At 39.6% G+C, this 22,107-nt stretch overlaps 1 protein-coding gene across 44 annotated transcripts in view; it reads right to left on the bottom strand.

The window, feature by feature from the left end:
- The window catches only part of ZBTB20 (zinc finger and BTB domain containing 20), a 478,730-nt gene that overhangs the window by 96,163 nt on the left and 360,460 nt on the right, over positions 1–22,107 (bottom strand). For all 44 annotated transcript variants that reach the window (XM_038149265.1, XM_038149587.1, XM_038148821.1 and 41 more), the window contains one exon: positions 21,316–21,370. The gene's annotated coding sequence lies outside the window, so the exon portion shown is untranslated. The remainder of the gene's footprint in view (positions 1–21,315; positions 21,371–22,107) is intronic.

The raw sequence follows: 22,107 nt of genomic DNA on the forward strand, positions 1-22,107 counted from the left end.
GTGTAATCTCAGGATGAGTTGTATAAATATATTCCTCTAGATTTATTGGCTTGTCTTCATAAACAGCTGTGAGTCTGTGCTTTTTGTTCAGAGATGTAAACCAGCACAGCATGTTGGAGAGGGTGAATACACGGTTATTATTCAGTATGTAAGAAATTAGAGAAAGAGACTGGGAGGTCCACTTGTTAGAGAAATCAACTCCTTGCTTATCTTTTGGGAAAGCATCCTTCCTAACTTGCACCACTGTGCTCAGTAGGTACCTCTGCATGCTAAAGGGAGAAAGAGGTACCGTGCCTTGCATCTGGGTCATTTCTGTCATATATGCCATTTGATTTTCTGGGGCAAAACAAACAAGCTTGTTCCTTCCTGCACTGATTACCAGAATCAGCCCTCCTCATCCCTCACTTCCCCCCACCCTCCTCCTGCCCCAACTATATGGAATGTCCAGGATTGGCTCCTAAAGCACCTTTTACCTACAATGTTCAATTCTCAGTTCCCAAGGCAATTCCTTTGGGAGATTTGTTGACAATAGGGAACTGTAAAGGGAAATATCAGAGTGTCTCCATATTTTTATTCGCTCAGACAATCCAAATATAATGGCCTAATTTACAGAAGAGCCTCTCTTTTAAAAAAAGGAGAAAATTCTGCAAACTGGTCTATGAGAGACATGTTTCTTCTTTTGTTTTAGTGCACTACCACCGCAGTAAGATGTGCTGAAAAGTGAGCCATACCCTCCTGGGCATCAGTGCAATCCCCCTGCCTTCACTGGAAAAGCAACAGTGCAACCTAGGGGAACTCCATAAAACATCTGGTCGAGAAGACATGAGAAGAGCAGGACTCCTGCTTTTCTCCCTCCTCAGCTGCATTGGGTCAAAAAGTAACATTTTGAAAGAGTGATTTTACAAAAAATTAGGGAAATCTGATCACTGGTTAAAAAGCAGATCAATGAGGATACAATTTTTGCAGGTAACATGTTTTCTGTACATTTATAAGGAAGTTTATTGTGAAGGCTCACAAAGATTTTTAAACACTTGAAAACATTAATTCTCTACCCTCTATCATGATCCATACTATTGTTACCAATTGCATCTCTGCTCCAAAATTAAAATTATTGAATCAGCATCTTGTGTTACAGTCAGCCTATTCTGCTCTGTTCTATTATATCTTATTCTATGATTTTTGAAAGAAGGATAAGTATCTCAGGATGTCAGGAGGTTTAATTTTCTCTTATATGTTCACGGGTAGACAATTGTAATTCTGATTTGAAGAACTTTGAAGCGGACGTCTGCCCCACTTCTGTTCTAAATGCTGACGGGAAACATGTTACATATCCCTCTTGCTAACTTTGGTGCTGTCACATAGTCACAAATCTTACTTCCTGCATTTGGAGGTGATAGGTATTGTGCCTCTGCTTCCAGCCTGTCTTATCTAAAGATGCCTTGTTTCAGGAGGCTTTTCAACATCGAGGGCTCATTCAGGGCTCAACATCGAGGAAAAATTGTAATTATTTTCATATTCCTCATTCTAGACAAAACCTTTGTAAGAACAACAACATTGCTTGCAATGTGGGGAGCTGTACAGCCACAGCATGCCAAAAACATGAGATTGCCACCAAAATAACCCCACTGAGGCCTTTTGTTTTCTCTGTTCAACCATTAGTTTTGTCTCAGGGACAGCTGCAGAAGGGTCTCTATCTGCACATACCACTTAATCTCTTAGACTTGGATATAAATAGAGTGGGAAGCAAAAACTCAGAGGAGGGTGTAGAGTTCTGACTCTTTTCTGCAGCAGATATAACCGTCCATCACATTCTTCAGCTGGGTGAAGCCATAAGGGAAGAGGACACAGAGAGGGTTGATTTCCATCTCCAGTCTCTCCACAGACAGAGCTGCAGCTTGCACAGTGACTGGAACACGAGCGGCTCAGGAAATGAAGAGTAGCACATCACTCATTTTTCCTGCCTGTTTGCTCCTAATTATCTTGCAATACATCTCACTGGTAGTTTTATCATACAGAAAGACAGAAGGTCTTTCTTCTGGTTACAGCACATAATGAATACTTTTAAAATGGCTTGCTATTCATTCCTGGGAAAACCTCAGTCTCTTTCTCCCTTCCTCAAGCTCACTGCCTCTTCTTCTGGGGTTATTGTTTTGTTTTTGAGGTTTTTTTTGGGGAGGCAGGATGTCAATACTCTGATAATGTATCCTGATTAAAGGAAAAAACGGGCCAGCAGAGGTGGCTTTCCCTTTCTTTTGATGAGACTGTGGCCACAGTGAAAGAAGTGTCAACAATCTAAATAATTTAATTTTGTCTAATACAACAACTCTTACAGGCTTGAGCTATGCAGCTCCTGTGTACCCCTTAGTACAAATCAACAGAACCACTTTTATACTTGTCTTCCAGTATTTCTCTTCAACCTCAGAGAAACAGAGAATTGCTAGAGGGCAATAAACTCTCATTTCGCCATTGACATTTCTGCAATCCATCTCCCTCAGTTGGGAGACCCTTTCATAGATCCGGAACCCCACTAGCATAAGGAAGAATTAGTATAATTAAGAATTAGACTCAGGGTCTCTAAAATGGGAATCATAACAATGACTAACATCACAAGAGTGTTTTCAGAATTAATTCATGTAAGGAAAGCACTTACAAGATAAAAATGTAGGAGCTGCCACATCAGATTAGACCACTACTCCATCTGGTAGAACATCCCATGTGCAACAAACAGCAGCAATTAATGCAGGGTAGCAGAACTAGGGTCCCCCCTCTGTGCAGGAAAAGGGTTCAGTCTAAGAATAGTCAATGGTAGTCCTTGGTAACAGCATTATTTTATTACTTAGGTGAGATATTTAAGCCCCTACTGTCACTAAAAAATAGTTGTCTTGCAATGAAAGGAAGGAACCAGGCTCATCACGAGCTGGGTACAGTGGCTGTACACCTGCACATTCATTTCTGTGCAGGCCAGTTTCTGAACAAGAGTTCCTGCTTATCAGTGAGAGAACCTAAAATGATTCTAAAAAATCTCAAGTTTCAGAAAGAGTTATTGAAAAAATGGACAGTAGTATACAAGCACTTCTAAAATCACTATAAAGACACATACATACATGCACAGATGAACAAGCTGGTTAAAAAAGTAACCTCATCCTCACTGGCTCTACTTTGAGCAGGGTCAGGGTTGGACCCAGATGACTTAAGAAGGTTCTTTCTGATTTTTATTATTCCAGGATTCTGTGAATCCACAATTTTCCAATGATCTCTGTCACTGAACACAAAACAAATTGTGATAAACATAATTTTCAAGGCAAATATTATCAGGGAAGTTTCTTGGGATGAGGATAGAAACTCTAGTTCAAAATTAATAGGCTCCCATTCTCCCTCACCCACTAGTAGGGTCCTGGTCCTAGTCTTTTCAAAGCTAGTTTCTTTATGAAAAAGTTTCCTAAGGTTTCATTCTCATACTCCAAAACTGCAAATATTTTCACTGTCTTCTGGCCAGCTCACCTATATAACTCTGCATTCTGCAAGTATCTCCAGACCTTACATCAGTGCCAACATCTGTTGTGTCAAGGGCAATGACAATCTTTCTGTGATATTTCACTATCTTAGATGGTTTGACAATCTTATATTAATTCTTACAGATTTTTTCACTTTATGAAACAGGCTTCTCTGAAAAGTAAATGGATGGGTTCTGATGAGTTTTTCCTAATTTAAAAACTAGATTTTAAAATTTAGTTTTACTTTTGTATTAATCATGCCGTGTTTAATAGAAACAATCTATACAATGCAAAGCCCTCTTGAAAGACAGACACAATATGATTCTATTCTATTCTATGCTATGCTATGCTATTCTGTGCTATGCTATGCTATGCTATTTCTGCTTCTGGACAGTGTAATGAAAAAACAAACAAATTGGAAGATAATCTGTGAAAAAACAAAATCCCTCCTAACTGACCGAACCATAAATGAGTCTTAAATTACTGGGAGTGGATAAAGTATCATCAGTGCCAGATTATTACATAAGAATATGTTAGTAATGTAGCAGCAGTCTAGTCTTTTAAGATGTGAAAGAGCGTTATCTAACCTCTCTGCAAAGTTCAGGAAGAGGAGCCATATGTCCAAATAATAATTTTCTTGCTGGTGTTTAACATGTCAGTTTTTTTCAAGGGGCCTATTTCAAGTTAAAAAAAAAAAAAGGCGTGAAATGTGTTTTGGTTTTTTTTTTCCTTTGGCAAAAGCAGCTCATTTTCAAGCTTGCAAGGAAACAAGAAAAACAAAATCAAATGTCAAGTAGATTTGCTCTTTGTTGTAATTAATACGCAAGCATTTGCTCGTAGATGGTCCTGAGCCTGAAAACAAGTGTTGCCAGTTGTGATGCTATCAAAAGTAGTTCTCAGGTCTTTAAAGGGCCAAATGTACAAGGAGTGAAAATCCCAACTTCAACCAGTGGCCCTAGGCCAGTGTCCATCAGCTGAGGGTGTGACCACAAAGCAAGGACAGCACGAAGCCCTGTGGCTGAGGACGCGCCATGTGCTTGCAGCACCGGACTCTACCCGAGATGAGACAACAAAGAGAGGTAGGGAAGACTTCTTCAGAGCAGAAGGAAGGGAATGACTACCTGAAAATAATGAAATTCTAAATCCCCACGCTGTAGATTATATGCATGCATAGTTTCTGGTCGAGGAAGCTACGTGAGATTTCTCTTTGAGTCAGAGCAATGTAGTGGATAAAAAGGCCCTGTCTAGCCAGGGGGATTTCCTGAGGCCATCACAGACCAGCTCCACACGCTGTTAAGAGGCTCGTTTTCATAAGAGTTCTTGTTGCATTTGTATCGCTGGCTCCAGGCCCCTAGAGCTTCAAGTGCCACATCACAGTGCTACAAGCCCAGTGCTGAATGCTTGGCACATGACCAGGCATCTTTCCTTCCCTCTCTCTGTTCCCTCAAGTCAGCAGGTGGGGCTCCAGGGCCCCATCTTGTTTTGATTTGCGTGTGGAATTTTTTTCTTGAGAAGAAAAAAATTAAGACAAAATTTCCCATTGAACATTTGCTATTCTCCTTCTCCCCATGTTGTTCTGTGGAGGGGTTTGGAGATAAAGAGAGAAAAAAAATAAAAGTTTTTTTTTTTCTTCTTCATCAAAGGAGCTTGGTATTTTTCCTGAAACGGGACCCTGGAAACACTTCATCACTGAGGACTACTGGCCTGACATCTGCTCATCTTCACATCAGGATGAATCAGTAACAATTCCAATGAGGTCACCAGGAGTGCTCTGGAAGGCAGCTCTCCTAGCCGGAGGGAGGGGTCAGCCCTGCCAAGCCAAACTCTTCTGCAGGAGCAGCCAGGGCCCACGCCCCATGCCAGGTCACAGAATGGGTGTAAATGGATGCAGGGCAAAGAAAACATAAACCTCTACCAAATCTCCCTGTGAAATAATCATAAAAGTGCTGGAACTCAAATGCTGGAGGGAGGAATTGGACAAAGCCAGCACCAGAAAAAAGCTCTACCAACAAAAGTGTGTGATACTGGCCAGGATAAGAGAGAACCAGGGCAACATCTATTATTTTGTTACTTATTTTCCCACACACTGATGTCCGATGTGTTATTCTCTCCTATCATTTATGTCACTGCTGGATTTAGCTCTATGGGTTTGAACAATTAATTATTTTCAGATATAGAACTACTCAATTTTCAAAACTAGTTTGAACTGTAGATTAGTTCTAGATTAAATAATTTAACTACCGATCAGTAGTAGGTGTTTATTCTACATTAAGTTAGCATATAATTGAGCAGATATTACTTTTTAAGGTTCCAATGCACTTAATAATTTATAATACTACTACATTGTAAGCTGGCTGAATAACCATCACCTTGGAACACAACAGCCAACACCTCCAAATTTAATCTCTTCTCCAAAAAGCTTTGTTCATTCTTTTAAATGGTCAGCTACATGGAGAAAGGAAGGAATGTAACCACAAACACTAAGTAAAGAAAGCTGCTTAACTCTGTGACCATAAGCTCTTAGGTTGCTTGACCTTAAAACAAATGCAGTGCCTCGGTTTTTCCATTTCTATGTAACAGTGGTACCTAATTAATTGATTGCTATGAACACCATGCAGTTATTTATAAGATGCTTTTCCGCAAACAACTTGATATTTCACATATTTCAAATGACTTCTCAGAAAATCTCTTGAAATGACCCTTAAATTCAAAGAACTATGTGCTCAGGTATTCTGCTAAATCCAGACTCATCCTGTGTCTCAGTTTCCCCTACAGCTAAATGCTGAATATATGACCTCCCTACTTCACAGAAATGCAGGGAAAGCTAAGTCATTAACAATCACTTAGTAATTGCAAATCCTTGGGCAGAAAGTCTTGGAGAATGCCTTAACATTAGATACTATGGATAACTGAGGCAGAAGAGGCTCCGAGCTCTCACCATAGGAAGTTTTGAGGTTCATCATATCAGAACCAAAAAGATCTGAACTCAGTTTTGCATAGAGCAGCAGCATCTGGGAGCCATGAGGATGAGTTAGGCTTCATTTTCAGGGGAGAGAGAAAGGCTTCAGGCTGCTCCCTCCCATTCAATTTCTCGTTCACTGTGAGAAGGGCAGGCTGCTTCTGCTCTGCTGTAAACAGGGGCACCACACAGATACCTCCTTTCCAAAAGGAAATGCAAGAGTGAGAAGAAAAGGTGGATGGAGAAGGGATGAAGGAAGGGCAGATTTCCAGTTTTCATCATAATTTCAGATGTAGCAAAATTACTTTCCAGAAAAGGACAATACTGGAGATTCATAAACTAAATGGGCTGCTCAAATGCCATATTTAAGTTCAACCAATGATATTATTAAGGGCCAGGAATGATCAGAAGTGTGCAACTGGCCAGCTGCACTAAATATGGCCTTTATCCTCCTGCAGTGCTTAGGTGGGGACAAAGTGAAATCAAGGCATTGGAGGTTAAGTTCTGAAAGAGAGCAGAGAAACTTGTCCTCCCCTCTTATTACTGAAGTCTGAAAGACTGCAGACAGAGGACTCATCCTTGGAGAAGCCACAGTGCACATTATGGAAATAAACTCAAAGCCCAGTCAAAGATTAGCACATCTTTTTCCCTCCAGTTGCCATTGATATGAATGAAGCCCATTCTTGCACTGGCAAAGGGAAAGAAAAGAGGAGTTAATGTCACCCTCCCTTCTCTAAGTTCTCAGATTTGATGACTACCACATTTCACTATGAAGAAGGCCTTTTTTACTTAAAAGCCCCAAAAGTATACAGAGAAAGTAATTTTCAAGGTCAGAGGATTGTTCTGACATTTAAGAAATACTAGATCAGAATTTGGCTTTTAAATCTGTAAACCAAAATTACTTCCTGACCTGAGAGACAATCTGCCAAATTTCTAGCTGACCCTAAGCTCTTCACACTAAACCAAAATTATTAGATATACTGTGTTGTCCAGTTGCACACCTCTGATTTTAAAACTAAATTTTGATCAGCCTTAAAAGAACACAGTTTCTGAGACCCTTTATAGCAGTAACACTCAGCCCTTGTCACAGAAACTGAAGAGGCGTTCTTTAATAACTGCTTTAGTAGAGTTTTTTACTTACTGTTGGAGAATTCAATTACTTAATATACACTAATAAAAATATAAGGAAAATAGAAGCATTTCAGCACACAGAAACCAAAAACCTTTTATTTTACACCAAGCCTTTGATCCTCCCACCAATCCTGTTGCAATACAAACCAATTTCATTAAATGTTACATCTGACTAGCCAGACTTCTGTGAGATTTCAAAACTCTGCTAAATCCCTCGGCAAACTGTAAATGGGCTGAGGGGAAGGTTCACAAATTCACAAATAGCACATGCATACAAGTGGACTGTGCAAACAAAGTTAGCACAACCTTGTTCTGCCAGCTCAACAGAATTTTGTGCAGATAGACAGCATCAAAGGGTCATCCTGTTGCTTAAGATGAGCAAGAGATTGCATTGCTTCTCCTTGCAGCCTGTTTCTGTCACAACCCATATCCTGCCTGCCTTCCTGGCTCATGTGTGCAAAGTGGGTTGTAAAGTAGTAATTTTATTTTAAATGGAGGGGCTGTACTTTCTGCTTTGCCTCTTACACCAAAACAGCCAAACCAGTTTTGCTGTTTCAATTCAGCAAGAGAAATGAAAATTTTACTTGTCTTTTCTGTCTCCTTTTTTTTCAGCAACATTCTGAAAACTTTCAGCCAAAACTGGCAACACCTTAAGATGCAGTCCTGCAAAGGCAGCTGAGCTGAAGAACAAAAACCTGATGGAGTGGGAGCAAAGAGGATGCTGTGAAGTTTCTGCTGCTGCCTAAATGCATCCCATATGCACCCATGCTACTTAAATTATGCCAGTTCTTGTATGGACTACAATGAGAAATTCTTTCTAACACTGTTTACTAGATTTGTTCCTCCTACTTCAATCGTAGTTGAAATGCAATTGTAATAAATCATCTATTTGTTGGGTGTTTTTTTTGTTTGGGTTTGGGGGTTTTTTTTGTGTGTTGTTTTTTGGGTTTGTTTTTTTTTTTTTTTTTGTAAATTCTGTTCATAATACTTAGCAAGAAAGCAAAGAATTTATCAGCCTGCAATGCTGTTATATCCAACTGACCTGGGCATTACAGGATGTAACTTTTTCTCTAGGAAAGGATATCTTCAACAGACTACCCAACTCGCTGGCTTCTGCCTTTTGGTAGTTCTTCTCCTCTTTTCTCTATGCAATAATGTCAACATATCATCCTCTAGCCAACAAATATTTAAAATTCATACAATCTAAAAGATGACTCAGAAAGCATGAACTGATGAGTTCTGACAAAAAGATCCATGAACCTGGCACTTCCTGGTGCTTAGGATATTCACATACAAGAAGGAGAGATACGCATAACAACACTGCTCAGTCTTTGAATTTTTTTTTAGGTATAAGACTCGCAAAACACTTAAACACAATAGTGGAGAAGTTTTGGATCAGATAATTATTTGTGAAGCTGAGGAAGTGATACTGCTAGCAAAATGATAAGAGTGTAATTTCCTTTTAATGACCAGTTAAAGGCTGGCATAGGCTGTGATTCTGGTTTTGGCAGTAATACATGGACAGCTTCTTGTGAGAACCACTGCAATACTAGACAGCTCAAAGTGGAAATGATAAAGGGAAAGCAAAACTGAGGCCCTTTGCGAGCAAAATGGTCAATATATAGGGCACACTGCCAAAACTTTTGTAAAGCTGAGAAAAGACTGATGACAACTGCTTTTGCTGAGAGAATCTGTGGAGTTAGGTGCTCCTACCTGGCTAAATTCAAGTTTTTCCTCATGTAACTTCATAGTTTAGGTACAGAGATTAAATTGAACCAAATCTGGGGCTACTGCAAATGTGCCTACAAAGATAGCAATGTCTCATGATTACCATTTCTCAAGAAGCTCAGATCAACTGTGGTAAGAAAATGAAACTATGTCCCACTGAAAATATCAATACCAAAGTTTTAATCTGAGGTTGCTGCTGGAAATCTGCATAATGCACAAGGCAGCACTGAATCTTTGTTCCCAGAACTGGTGACTTTGCCAAGTTAAAAAAATGAAAGCCATAAAAGCCTGTTTAATTGGAAAAGTAAGACAATGACACTCTTAACATTGACAAAGAGTGGGCTTGTTGAGTTAGGAAAGTATCTCTACAAAACCTCTGCTGATATCCAAACTTCAAGAGGAATGGTATTCTGGTGAGCTGGGTGATGGTTCACACCATGAAGATGAAATTGAAGTGCAACAAAAGGACATCAAGTGATTTCCCCACCATGGGGAGAGAGTTTTACAGCTGGGGTTAAAGGGAAAAATTCATGTTCTTGGTCCTGCAAGCAAACCACAAGCTTATACTGCTTTTACTACAGATTTCCCTTCACCATCCTGTACTTTTCTTCTTGCTGACTGCTCAGTGTGACCATCCAAAAACACTCCTATTTGTGTTATTTTTCACACACACCACCCTGAAAAAAAATTCAGTACGAAAGTAGAGCAGTTTCCTCCAATACAGTTCAACATCCAAACTAAGCAGCAGTAAAATCATATTTATTCAGTGACTGAGGTTTCAAACAGTGAAGTTATTGTTAGAGTTATAGACTGAACCATGCACTGAAAAAGACCCCAGAAGAGGTTTCTGGTGACAGCTCTCCCACCTTGGCAGTCCTCGAGAACAGGGGGAGAAGGAGTGTATGCACACTTGAAATGGGAGTGATACTTGAATGAAGTCAAGTTTCACAATCACAGCAGCCAGAATTTGGCAGACTTTGCCTTTGGGAATGAAGTGTGGAGACAGAAAGAAGTGAGCTGGATACCTGAGCCCAGCCTATGTGTGTGAGAGAGGCTGTTCACCTACAAGCTGGGTGTGCCTGAAGCGGTAGTCAGATGGAGAGAGAAGTCAGGAGCTCTCTGATGCCAAGTGTGCTCCCACACTGCCAAGCTGAGCAATCCAAAGGCACGGGTGCTACATGTGGTCTTCTCTTTCTGTGCAGACTCTGGCAAACCCTCCACCTTTCTCTATGTCTTTGTTTTCCTGTTTGAATATGAGGTATTCCAATGAAATATAAATATTAAGATTTGATTAGTGCTCAGCTAAAAAGCTTAATTCCTTAAAGTCTAGTACAGATCTTTGAAATCCTTGAAAAACTATATAAATATGAATCCTTTTATTTTTATAGCATTACATTAACAACTGTACAGTGGAAGTTAATGAATTAAATAATCTCTGTCTATATTTGCTCATACCTTTGTGAAACTGTTACCTTTTCAGCTGCTATTTCTCATGCCTTGTCTCAATCCAGAAATGTCATTTTTGGTAAAGTTTTGCAAAAACCCATTCAGCTGCTTTTGAGTCATCAAAGTATTCAAAAAACAGTTTCCAGCTGTTAAGTTTTCCATAAGCCTTTTTTTTCTTAAACATGCTTGTATAATTATAACACAGCTTTGTTTTAAAACATCAAACTTGACACGTACATAGTCCTGAAAGAGAAGTAGCAGCACCGACATGTTTGAAACCATTCGGTTTTGGAATAACAAGGTTTTTACCATAATAAGATATCTTTATTTTCTTAAAAATTCTTCCAGACACTGAGCTACACATTTCTAACTGCAGACAGCCAATTGTGTAAATGACCAGTAAAAAAAAAAAAGAAAAAAGAAAAAAAAAGAAAAAGGATTAAAAAAAAAGATACTCTTCTTGCAATCTGTGACTGAGCTGTAGCAGGAAGACTAGGGGACAGTTCTAATTACTGCATATTTGCATTTTAGTATAGAATGAAATCAAATCAGACTGGAGGTGATTCCTCCCTTGTATTCTGCCTAGATAGAAATGCACTGACCTGATACCAAGCAGTGAAGAATCAGCAATTTCACAGAATCACAGGCTGGGTAGGTTGGAAGGGTTGGAATGGGTCATCTGGGTCATCTGCTCCAACCTCCCTGCTCAAGCAGGGCCACCCCAGAGTACATGGCATAGGAGTGTGTCTAGATGGGTTTGGAATATCTCCAGTGAGGGAGACTCCACAACTTCTCTGAGCAACCTGTTCCAGTGCTTGGTCACCTGCACAGTGAAGAAGTTGTTCCTCATGTTCAGGTGGAGCTTCCTGTGCATCAGTTTCTGCCCATTGTCTCTTGTCCCATGCTCAGCACCACTGAGCAGAGCCTGGCTCCATCCCCCTGGCATCCTCCCCTCAGATACTGACAGACTGGTGAGATCCCCTCTCAGTCATCTGTTCTGGAGGCTGAACAGACCCAGCTCCCTCAGCCTGTCCTAAGAGGGATGAGCCAGTCCCTTAATCATCTTTTTCATTCTCTGCTGCACTGGCTTCAGGAGCTCCATATCCCTCCTGTCCTGAGGAGCCCAGAATTGGTCACAGCACTCCAGATGTGCCTCACCAGGGCTGAGCAGAGGAGCAGGATCACCTCCCTTGACCTGCTGGCAACTCTCTTCCTAATGCACCTCAGGATCCCATTGGCCTTCTTGGCTACAAGGACACACTGTTGTTCTCACATACCTTTATAATATTCCCTCTCAGCCGTCTCTTCCCAAGGCTGAACAGGCCCAGCTCCCTCAGCCTTTCCACATAAGAGGGATCCTCCAGTCCACTAATCATCTTTGTATCCCACTTTATTTAATCTGGAATATTTCAGGTTCTGATGTCTTAGGGAAGTAAGTGTTGGTTTTGAGAATATTAATGATGGCTGAAACAGCAGCTGTGGTCTGAGGGATTATTGGATTACATGGGTTTCACTCTCAGAACTGTTTTTTATGTGACAATATAAAGGCATATGCAGCTTTTGTGCCTTGCATGAACTACTGGCCTCAGCATGAACTCTTCTGTCAGACTGAAGAAATTCTTTCTAAGGATGAAAAAATAAAGTCACTGCCTGTGTAGGTTTTTATATGGGTCTCAACAGTGATGATATGTATAGACAACAAGAGACTCTATAGTTGTTTCTTATTCAAAGTAAATAGCAGTATCTCATGCTCCTGCCTTTCCTGAGACACATCCTCCTACCATGCAGGTGTGAGTCCACAGAAACCACCAGTGTCAGTGACATGACACTGAATCTGAGAAGACAGACTGACTCACCCTCATCTGGAAGCAAAAGAGACAACTCTGGCATGCATACACTCTTCCTTACCTTACACTATTTGTGCTGCTATCAGTACACCTATAAATCAGTTGTATGTCCACTACTTGGAGAGGTTTTCTGGATGTGTTTCAAACCACATCAAACATACAAGTGGTGCTCAACAAACAAATGTCACTGGAAGACAATTACAGGGAAAAAACCTCAAGCAGTTCCTCCCTGTTCTCCCTGTCTTCTTTCTGTACTGTCTCCCTTGGAAAGCCAAGGTAAGAGACCTTAAGTAAGAAAGTAAGAGACCTTATCATAAGCAAGGGGCAGAGGCAAGGTTGCTCTGGGAGCCTTCACTCTAAATTTTCTGAGTTTGGGGAGATTAACATTGCAGTCGTCACATCCATTAGTGTACTTTTTTGTGCATACAGAACATGGCCCAGGCAAGTACATTGTTCCTAAAGGAAAAAATATACTATTGGGTAAATAGCCTCTGCACATTTTGGTAGCTCTAAGTTACATCATTCAATTCTAATCAATGCTACTGGATTTTGAAACTCACCAATATAACAATGCAGTGGAAAAAGCCATAGACAAAGTAAAAAGTCCAAACAAACTCCCAAGTTACGCTATATGCTCTACTATTCTGAGTTTCAGTGTTGAGACAAAAGAAGAGTAAGGGTTTGTCATTTGTTAGTTGTTAATAATCAAGAGATCTGCCAGACACACTCTTTGAGGGCTCTGTCTGTCTAGACCAGGTAGATGCTGCAATACACAAAGAGCTTCACACACAGAGAAAGAAAGTGAGTTCATGGACAATGATGCAGTGTTCTTAATTAAGATTTTCATTACTGATACATACATTAAGATTTTTCGAATGCAAGTGTCCAAGCACTCTAATGTGCAGGTAGATGTCTCTGATCCTATCTCTAGAAACCCTTTTGCACATCATTGCAAACATTCACCAGCCAAGCCTCAAAATCAGCCCACCTGCCCTTTGCTATAATGACAATGAAAAATAAAATTGATGTTTCAGTTGTCTGCCAGATGAGAACGTAGCTTTTTTCAGTCATGAGAATGAATAGGCTTTTGCAAGGCTCTACTACAGCGTATTGAAACTGATTCTGATCTCACTTACACCTCTTTGATGTTGATGTAACATCAGGAGCTTCAACAGCATGAGTGCAGCAAATGTTAAAGGAAAAAATAATGGAAAAGACATGTAGGTAAATGGAAAATGGGATGAAACAAAACATGAGTTTGCCAAAGGTAGTTTGTAGTAGACTAATCTGATAACTTTCTTTGATAACTGATTATCCAGACAGAGGAAATGCAGTAAATTTAATTTATCAGTAGAGCATTTGATACAGTATCACAAGGGAAATTATGAGTTTAGATCAAGATTTGCAAAAGGACTGTAAGGTGAGCCACTGCTTACCTGAAGGGGAGATTGAGCAGCGGTGAAGAAAGAATTATTGGGCAAGATGAAGGCTATACTTCCACAATTGTTTAGGTACACAAAATAGCTTTGTCTATCTAATAAGATTTGGGTGGAGCCAGTAATATTTCTTTACATGGCCCCTCAAAGGGAGGGAGTATAGATTAGGAAAAAGTGGGGGCATGCTTAACGGCTATAAAAGGATCAATCAATACCAATAAATTGCTCATTAACAATATTTAGTTCTCATTCATCTGTAATGTTCAAGTGTTATTTCTCTGTCTCAGTTCTTTGAGATGTTCAGAGATGCTGCAACTCTCTCAGCAGTTTACTTGTACAGTTTAATTAAATATCTAGTTCAGTTTCATACTTTTAAAATATTCTTATTCCCAGAACAGGATGCCCATTCATCGACAAAATCTTGCTGAATGCCTTTGAATTCCGGACCGTGCCTCCCAAGAAAATGCTGCTGGAGTAAGATGTGGAGAAATACTTGGTGATCAGAAGCACTTACAAAAGCATTGCTTCTCCCTGAACACACTACGTACTTTTCTAGATCCAGTCAGGCTATGACACTTTGTAAATTCCTGCAATAGGAAAAGCTGGGCTGCCCACTAGCAGAGTGGCAATGTTGCACAGGCACAAGGCAGGATGGAAGGTGAAGACATTGCCACAGAAGTCACAGTATCAATGTGAGATTAAATTGCAGGCTCCACAATAAAAGATCTGCCAAACTATTTTCAACAACTTAAGAAAAAACAGGATTTTTGACACTCTTCCCTGAGGCATTTTTCAGTCTGCAGGTATTTGAGTGACTAAACTTGCTACCTTTCCATTAAAGTTCACTGGAAGAGAAGATGAATTTTTGTTTTAGCCTTCTGTGGCAGAATTTAAGTATTTAATGTCATGACTGGACCACATTAAGCATGCACAGACATTCACATAAGAAATCTGCCCTAAACCCCAAAACATAAAAAGATTTCTTTAATGCAAAAATTGAAAATTGTTGGAAAACCTTCATTCTTCAGAGTTGGTTATATGCTGATCACACATAGTAGTTCTCCTTCACAACCTACAGTGCATATTGCAGAGCATCCAGAATGCTGCAAATTATTTTTTGTCTTTCATGTCGAAGTAGATTTACTGCAAAAATTGAAAAGCAATTAATCTCTTTACAGACATCCAGGATAAATGAACACGGACAAATATGAAATTTAAATACACACCCAGATCCAAATGTTGCAACTGATCCTTACTTTGGTGATTGCGTGAAGCACGAATACTTCTAAACTGCATGCTATTTGAAGTTGGGATTTCAATTTTGGCCCTGGAAATTCAAGCTGTTTAGAGTATGCTTAAGAAGCTAAAACATTAGAAAACATAATTCAGAAAACTGATACAGCTATTCTATTAAACTTAAAACAGTACGATGGAATGGCAGAGAGCAAGATCTATTCAGATCCAAAAGCATTTGCTTTCAGTGGTACGCAAAAATCTAATATTTTGGGCATGCAAACACATGAAATGGAAGTATTAGCTGGGGGGCTGAATTTGTGAACCATATGAAGCATGATATTATCCAAAATGATGGAAACCTTCAAGCTGAACAAGAACTTCAGAGGAAAGAATCATTATTTTTCAATACACGATGATCTTTTATGTCTAAGAGTTCCCATTCCCACCAAGAGGCAAAGCAGCCTTCATGAAGCACGGCCTGAAGATTACTCACATGTGTTTTGACATGCGCACCTACCTGTGTAATGGCACACAAACGAGCTACATGGCAGATGATTTGCTTCTATTTTAAGTGGGATTGGTAGAGAGGAAAAGGAGATGGAGGAAATGCTCTTACAAGCTCATTTTCCATTATGGTGTCTCACACATGGGACATTCAGCATGAACATGAGCACATGGGCAGGCATTTGGACCTCCCTGAGTATTCATATCTCACTGCCAGCTTCAATAGACAAATCTACAATTTCTCAATCAGAAGGTGACTTCTGGGAAACATTTTATTTCTGGATGCTGTGTTTTGTAAAAACCGCTCCTCCTGCAAAACTTGTTCTTGGTATCATTTTTACCCCATATCTGGTGTATACATTGGATGCAGGCAGATACAAAACATGATGATAAAGCAGGGTGCAGAGAGGATTTCTGCACTAGGAGAAGGACTCACAATAAAGCTCAGAAAAGAGAAAGATGTTTGGTGATACAGCTGTAGAAGAGCAATGTGCTTGCCAAAGTTGGAAGATAATTTACCATAACTACAAAGGGAATATTCTGAAAAACTCTGCTGCACTCTGTAGTTGTTTCCATTTTGCACAGTTATTTCGACCTAACAAACTGGTCTGTCTTAATATTTTGATGGTTGACGTTCAAACTGCTGTAGGAAATGCTACTACTGCTTCAGAAGGTGGTCTTTTCCATTCAAATATGGAATATATTAAAGTCTGCCAGTGTGGGGTAAAAGTGCATTGAACAACTCCATTTTCTCTCTGTCTCCTTCTTTTTTTTTTAGTTAAACCAAAAATATTACGCTCCTACAACTGTCTAGTTCAAGTCCATTTTTTCCCCCTGTTGTACTGTGTTATATTTGAAAAACAGCTAACACTCAATGCATTCTATTACACTAAGTAAAGGAAAAATAACTCAGAACAAAGAGATTGCTACTATGCATAATGGCAGAAAGGTGTGACATTTTCAGCTGTCATGCTGCCCAATCTTGAGTTCAATCTCATCCAGCACCAGTGGACATATTGTTAGTATTGCAATTAGAAGGCAGGTTGCACACTTGCCTCCACACATCAACTTCACAGCTATGTGCAGACTTTATTACTTGCTAAACAATTTGAATGCCAACACTTAAACTAATGCTTGAATGAAAAACTGGGACCAAATTTTGCCCCTTTTTGTAAATCTGGCTATGTCTTGAGTTTTCTGGGTATTTGGTCTATTTTTATGACAGATGTTTTAAAACAAACCTGTGAACTTTGACAGATTTGTTTTAAATAATGAGGGTCTTTTCCCATGCACATCTATTACTTATTTGATGGCTACATCTTCAGCTAAAGAATAAAGCTTAAAATTGTGGCACTGCTCAAGGACATTCATCCCAAGGTGTACTCTTGGTTATACTGTTTCATTTCTATAAATACACCAGAGTACAATTTCAGCTCTGATGCCATTTTGAGGCTGTTTCACCATTTCTCTCATTTGCCTCTGCTCATGTTGTTTTCTTTTTTGGAACATTCCCTTCCCTTCAGGAGACATGTAATAGCTGGGGAAAAAATATTCCTTTCCTGTTTCAGATTGCTCTTTAGGTGACCATTCCCTTCCTAAACCTCCTTATTTTCAGAAACAGATCAACTGATTCTTCTGGATAATTTACATGCCTATTTATTACATTAATTATGATAATTCTTGAAAAACGCTAACTCTTGAAAGCTGTTGTAAACATAAGGCTTATTACATGTAGACTTTTTTGGCATTTTGCAAATGTTCATTTCTGATTCATGAATAAGCTTGACCTGGAGGTTATTATCCTCTTCTCAAGTAAGAGAGAGCTTCTTAAGAAGACTGAGAAGAGATGCCTCCTCCCTGTTCCTAATGTAGCAATCACTGTTGTTGTTCCTCATCTGCAAAGCAATACTAAGCACAGAACCAGATAACAGAATTCAGAGGGGGCTAATTAGTTGCTATTTGATGATAATGGTTCGGAGTGGTAACAGACGACAGTTTGGTGGTGAACAAGTACCAAAGCAGGGACATATACATAGATATCAAAGACTACTTGAGCATCATCATGTCTGATAAAGTCGATATGCATTCTCAGAAACTAGCTACTGGCAGGCTGGAATACTGCTGGGTATCTTTTGACATACAAATCACTGACCATATGATGGATGGTTCTCATAACTATGGTGAGATCAGTAAGATGCCTCTCAGCTTCCCTTAGGTCATCATTACTTGACCAAATATATCTTCATGAGGCTGGGTAATAAATTGCACTTTTTTGCACTTTTTCCCTTTTTTTTTTCTTTTTTTTTTCTTTTTTCTCTTTTTTTTCCTTTTTTGAACCAGGATGTCAAGTAACAAGAATCAGTCCTCAGTTGATAGGAATGATGCTGCAGCTCAGCACAACCTGGTTACATCAGAAATCTATTTAAACAAGATGGACAGGTATCCATGGAATTATGTTAACATGTCCTGTAACTTCCTTGTATCTGGATGACTTTGGTACACTTTGGATTTGCATTTACCAATGCTAACAGCAGATAACTTTTCAATTTTGTATGGGTTCCATCTGAACAGGTAGTGCTCAGCAAGTTAAAGAAGTGTCCTGCTGTAGCTATTTATCCTATGTAGCTATCTCTCCTACTGTAAAGCACTTTAGTAATATCCATACTGCTACTGGATGGTTGGAAGACTTCTTCCATGAAAAGAATGATTTTGACAAAGAAAACACACCTGTGTCTCTTGAAGTCCTGAGGACATTCAAGGGGAACAGAGATTAACTGTATTCCTCTTAAGTGGGAATACAGTTTGGGGGGGAGATCTATGAAATCCTTCCACCTCCAAAACTCTGATGCCATATAATTAGGCAGATGTGTATGTAACATTTGGGAGAAGGATGAAGATTGAATCAGCAGCAAGTTGTGGGAAGGGATATGAAAAGAGAGCCCAGTGCTGGACACTGAGACAGAGGGCAGAACAAATCACTTATCTAGATCAGAAACATGCTTGTCAGGTACCATTAACAGCTTCTAATGTAAAAATGTCCCGTTTACACTTTTTCTGCTACCAAAAAGAACCCAGACTATCAATGGCCTGAAGGACCTGCCTTCCAGAGAGAAAGGGTAGGGCCAGTACAGGAAAACACATGCCTGAGATACAGTAGGGCTCCTATGGAGCTTGCTAATTTAGGAATGGAAGAGCACTTCTTGGCTGTGGAATAAGCCAGACCTAAAGAAGAAAGAGAGCAAATGATTCTAATCCTACATGTCCAGAAAAAAAGGCAGCCAGATGGGGAACAACAAATGCATGGTCACAAAGCAAAGCACTGTCAAAGAGGGACTTCAGCTCCTGGTTTCCACATGCCTACCTATCATGAAGCCAGCTTGCTGCTTCCACCTAACTGCCTTGCCCTGCAGAGGTAGAACCATGTTTAACTAGTGCTGTTGTGCAAATGTTGAAGGCACATGGTGTCGGCCACAGACATAATTAGTTTTGCCACTGTTGCAGGAAGCGTTAACACAAGCTGCGTTCACGCTTCCCATTCCTGAGTATCATTAATGCTTTTTATTGATATTATGAAGTACTGCAACAAAAGTAATAGGATTTGTCAGGGGCCGTTATAAAATGCCCCTGCTGGATAAATACATAATACATGATGGCAAAGGTCCGATGGGCCTTTAATCAATTGCCTTTCTGAGTCAAATAAATGTCACATTAGACATAAGCCATGTTGCATTCTGTGGGCGCCTCTGCTCCCCTCATCTCGCAGGCCTGACACCGCCACAGGCAGCTATAGATACACATAGGCTCCTACTTATTTGTAGCAAATATATCAGAGCAAAACTGGAGCAGCATGTTATAAATTATAGATTTGGGACACCTTATAATGAAAGGCAAAGGAGAAGGGAAAGAATTATGGGGACATCATAGGCATGATAGGTCAACTCAAATACATCTCCTTGGGAGCTGGCATTGTCATACCATCTTTTGCAGCCACTGCAGCAAATCTCCTCTTTTTGCCCACAGGGTGGGGGAGAAGCCAGTGTGCCCTTTCCTTCTGCACTGCAAAAGTAGTGGGTCAACTTTAGATGTTAAAGCCACATATTTTAGGTCTAGTATCAGGAAAATAAAGCTCTTCTGTGGTTTCAGCAAGCACCTTGAAAAAATTATGAATGTCCATTTGCACGTTCACATCTCTTTAAAGAAATCCCAACAATCAAAACACAACTTGAACATAAATTTACAGATTTGCAGGTTTAATCCCTCCCCCAAACATGAAAGAGCTATTTCTCTTACTGTGCTGTTTTTGTTTGTTTTTTTTTTTTTTTTTAATTTCAGGCAGCATTTTAACAGTCATCTACTTTTCTCTCTGAACAGGTAGGAGACATGAATTTAAATTGCAAAGTAGAGATCTGAAGTAACACAAAGTCCAGGTACATTTGGACGTGGAGTTCTAAACCTAAATTTAAAAGCCCTCATTATTTTTGGCATTCACTAAATAGCTTCAGCTTTGACATCCCAAAACAGTGGCTTAAAATGCTGGTGGACATTTGGAAAACTTTGGTCTGTCTTTACTTAACTATAGTAAATATTATGAAGTGGTGGTGCTATATTTCCCCTTATATTTCAACAAGAAGAGTCATTGTTTCAAAAGCACTAGATTTCACTGCCAATATGTATGAAGGAATCCCAGAAAAATGTGAGTTTTTGTTCCAAATGCGCAAAACCATCGTGTGTCAGAACCTGACAAAATTAAAATTCAAATGATAACAAACAAACACTCCCAAAGGCTCCATCCCTTATTCCCCCAAAAAAGGGGAAAAAAACCAACTTAAACCATGAAAAAATTAATTCTTCCTATTCTGGGTCTTGAAAACACAATTACCTGGATAATCATAGTATTTTCTTCAACTAAAAAGGTCAGTGAATCACTAACCTACATAGCAGCAGCCAAACTCAAGTGAATGTGACTAGGTGAGGGAAGAACCCTGCATAACACCTGCCAAAGAAATCGCTGACAGATCTTTAACCTGATACTGTTGGATGTCAGTAAAAATACAGCACATTCAATCTACTCAGACAAGAAGGGCAGCTCAGAGAGCAGCCAGGACTGGGTAAGGAAGGGTCCCTCACCACAGGGTCAAACTTCTGCATGCACAGGTTGCAATGCTAGTTGACTGTTTTCTGTACTTGTTTTGCACTTGCACAGAATGGAATACTTTGTATTTCATTCTGAACTAGAACACAACAGCATAATGTCCATCAGAACACGTATATCCCCACATATAAACAGAAATCTTCCATATTGTCATCCAGAAATGCACACATCAATCCCAGATAAATCAATCACACAATGTCACTGAACTAAAATCTGAGTCCCATAAGGTGACATTGCATTAAAATCTTGGACTGCATTAAAATATTCAGTATTGAGTCCTGTGACCATGGGAAGCAACAGAGGCCCCGGGCTGACTTTGATGGAACTTGAAGAAAAGGCACAACTTTATCAATGAAAAGTATAAAATGTTATAAATACTTACACAAGAGAAAGGAAAGGTTTGTCCAGAGAAAGGCCACAAACTGACTGTGAGTGATCTGAGAAGAAAGAAAGAAAAAAGGAAATCAAATTGTTAATAAACACACTAAATGATACCAATGTAACAATATAAAACAGGGATCAAAGAGATTTACAGATGGTGGCAATTTCCACAGGAGAGCTAAAAAAAAAAAAGTTTTAAATTCACAGACATAGATCTTGGAAGTTTTGAAACTACCTGACCCCAGAGCCACGTAGCTGAGAAAACTGGTAATGGCTAAAAAGCTTTTCAGTCCTGGGATAATTCCAGGCCAGCAGAGACTAAATATCCTCTGGTGGCTGTTCAACAGTCTCCGTGAAATAGGCTTGTGGCTCCTATGGACAAATGCTCTTATCACAAAACCACTGCCAGATTTGAAAAGCATCCTTCTTAGCAGTCATGCCAGATGATACAGGACTCTGAAACAGAGCTAGCCTTCTTGATCCTGACCTTCACAGAAGAGGGGTTAGGCTTATTATTAGGGCTGAAAATGCTTACATTACAGATGATAACTGCACAGAAAAATTGTGTTGTCTTAGTTCCTTCTGTCAACACAGTATCTTGGACTTGATTGATTTGTTACTCTGAGACCCCTAAGAAAAAAACGACGGCATGTAAGTGGAATGGCTAAAGGTTTGCAAACTTCTGGTAGACTACAGGTCTACTACAGAGTATCTAAGCTTTACTGCCAACATATTTATTTCCATATTTATTTCCAAAACATAATAACCTGGGATGAAGCAATAAACAAAATTA

This window comes from Motacilla alba, chromosome 1, assembly GCF_015832195.1.
Source record: "Motacilla alba alba isolate MOTALB_02 chromosome 1, Motacilla_alba_V1.0_pri, whole genome shotgun sequence".
Lineage (NCBI taxonomy): Eukaryota > Metazoa > Chordata > Aves > Passeriformes > Motacillidae > Motacilla > Motacilla alba.